The sequence below is a fragment of the Athene cunicularia genome (genome assembly GCF_003259725.1).
Source record: "Athene cunicularia isolate RWA chromosome 2 unlocalized genomic scaffold, athCun1 chr2_part1, whole genome shotgun sequence".
In the NCBI taxonomy this organism is placed as follows: Eukaryota; Metazoa; Chordata; class Aves; order Strigiformes; family Strigidae; genus Athene; species Athene cunicularia.
Genome location: NW_020799095.1, coordinates 35,569,653 through 35,569,882, shown reverse-complemented (window position 1 = coordinate 35,569,882; position 230 = coordinate 35,569,653).

The following is a 230-nucleotide window of genomic DNA, read 5'->3' as shown; positions in this document are numbered from 1 at the left end:
GGGTGGGCGCCTCCTGCCCGCTGTGCGCCGGCGGGGCTCGGCGGGGCTGCTCGCGGGTTGCCAGTGTTTGCCGGCGTCGGGAATCGGGGTCGGGAGAAGTGAAACCGGATGAAATTGCGGAGGAGAAGGAGCAGGGTTGAGGCGCACCGCGGTAGCCAGCCAGCAGCCACCTCTCCAGGTGAAGAACAACTAGTCAGCAACCCCCCACCAGAAGAATGGGCTCGTTTGAT